General features: G+C 44.4%; 1 pseudogene; it reads left to right on the top strand.

The window, feature by feature from the left end:
• The first annotated feature begins 410 nt into the window (after positions 1-410).
• On the top strand, positions 411-1,035 carry LOC104875884 (annotated as a pseudogene).
• The last annotated feature ends 1,368 nt before the right edge of the window (positions 1,036-2,403 follow it).

Below are 2,403 nucleotides of genomic sequence, written 5' to 3'. Positions count from 1 at the left end.
CAAGTCCTTACACGGAGGGGAATCAGAGGTGAGAGCCACAATACTGCAGCAATGATGTGCTCCCTTGCAGAGGTTGTCGTGTGGGCACATTCACATGTGCGTGTGTGCACTGTGGGTTTCATGTAGGCACTTGTGCCTTTCTGTATTTATATGCTTACATGTTAACGTATGCACATACACATGCACGTGTGTCCACATGTGTGTAGATTTGGGCATATGATGTATGTAAGTATCTATGTGTTCTGTAGCTCTAGACAAAGAGAAAAGAGGTGCTCTGTATGTATGGATTTGGAGACTGGCTTACAATGCTGAGTGTTCTTTTCTACTCACAATCATGACTAATGATTTAAATTTTTATTTGGGTGTAAAGAGATTCAGTCTCACTCCCTCCTGGCATGCTCCCAGGAGGCATGGCAGAGCATGGTGTCCTCTGGGACCTGGTGTCCTAGCCCAACACTGCTGTGCTACTGCTGGGCTGGCTACCTTGTGGCCTCCAGTGTGGTCACACAAGACACGTTAAACATATAGAAGAAACAGCTCTTTGTTTTGTGGACTTCTCCAGGTACGACAGACCACAAATATTCAAGTTGAAATCTACCAGAAAAGCCTGGAAATTGAATCTCTGGAACTAGAAAAAGAAACAGCAGATACTGATCATCCTTCCTATCTGGCTGAGAAGTGCCACACCCTGCAAAGCACAAATAGTCATCTAGAAGCAGTGCTGAAAAAGAAGAGGTCCCTCAGGCAAAGGCTGTTGCAGACCATGTGCCAGCAAAACTTACCTGTGGAAGCGGTCTATCGCAGACACATGGTATATTTGCTGCAGCTGGCTGTGCCTTTCACTGAGAAATTGGGAACCCATCTAAGTCACTTAGAAATATCCCTCATTTAGATGAAAATATAAAGAAAATGAGCAAGGCTTTGGCCAAGATGGATGTTCCAGTGGTTGAGACAGAGGAACTGGCAGAGAATATACGCGAGTGGTAAAGATAACAAAAGGAGATTTCTTCTCAGATCCCTAAAATGTTAAGATGAAGAAAATGATGCTCACGAGCGTGACGTAGTTATGAAATCATTTCTGGGTGATGGTCACTCGGGTATGTAAGCTTTGCTGCTGCCAGTATAAAGAGCCCCGGTTTGTTTTTTTTTGGGGGGGGAGTACCAAGATTCCAGGGTTCATTAGGACCATACTTACTTTTCCTTTGTTTTTCATACATTCTTAATGTAATTTTCAGAAAGCTGATACAAATAAAATATAGATGAATTGATTAACATAAATGAGTTAGTTAACCGTGCCTCAGGAAGCAAATTCTTTATTTTATTATGTCTTTTTTTAAGACATCTTTCGGAATTGTCTTCTTGCATCTGAAATGTCCACGGCAGTCATTGCTACGGAATTGTCATGGTGTTCAGGGAAAAATAACTCGGCAGGCCTATTCTTGCAAAGGCCTACTGACAAGGCTCGTCCTTGGCTGGCCCTTCTGGGAGTTTAGCTATCAGAGGGCTCCCTTCTCTCTCACTGGCAGGAGTGTCTCAGTGCGGCCCAGCTGTTTGTATAATGTGGCTTATGCTGAATATTTGCTTTCCTCGTGGGAGTTGAGAAGTTTGATACATGCTACTTAAAAAAGGATCCCTTGTGACTAGTCCTTAGTAAAATCCCGGGGGCTGTATCTCTAACGAGTTTCCCTGGTAGGTAACGTTTCGTGAGTGTGGTCACAGTTCAGTTGCTGGAGGTGTGAGGCGTGGCTTGTGAGATTCCACCGACAAAGGACCGGTGCCTGGTTTTCTCCAGACTTTGTGCCATGAACCTGTTCCCTTTGCTCTTTTGATGTGTGCGTGTGTGTGCGCGTGTGTGTGTGTGTGTATGTGGAACACCTGCTCTGCCACTGTGCTATAGCCCGGCCCTTGCCTTGCGTGCTGTGTGCTGTACTAGACCTCAGTAGTGAGTATGGTGATGTGCTGAGGCCTGTGAGTCCTCGAAGCAAACCACGCTCTTGTACTCCCTTATGAACTATTCAGTTCCTGAGGGTGTTCACGGTGCCTTAGGAACAGGCAAAAAAGAAAAGGACAACAAGGAAAAGAAACACCTCGTTATGGTAAATTTGTTACTGTTTATCTTGTAAAATGCGCAGATCTTTCACCTGCGTTATTGTTCGTGTGATACTTCAATCCCGGCCATGTGCTACGAACAAAGATGTACTGATTCGCGTCACAGCTACAACCATTCCTGGCTTGTTTTGTTTTCAGAACGTGGATTCTGTTTGGCTTCAAAACGTGTGCATTGGTATTTTTATACTGCTGTGTTTGCTGCATCACATTTGTGCCTTGCTCATCACACTCCTTAGCAAGAAGACGTCACACAGTAGATGAGTAAAATAGATTTCTTAAGGAAGCAAGATCACT

The sequence above is a fragment of the Fukomys damarensis genome, unplaced genomic scaffold, assembly GCF_012274545.1.
Source record: "Fukomys damarensis isolate Sample0158 unplaced genomic scaffold, DMR_v1.0_HiC HiC_scaffold_10, whole genome shotgun sequence".
In the NCBI taxonomy this organism is placed as follows: Eukaryota; Metazoa; Chordata; class Mammalia; order Rodentia; family Bathyergidae; genus Fukomys; species Fukomys damarensis.
The sequence above is the reverse complement of the archived record's forward strand: the minus strand, read 5'-3'. Positions and strand labels throughout refer to the sequence as shown.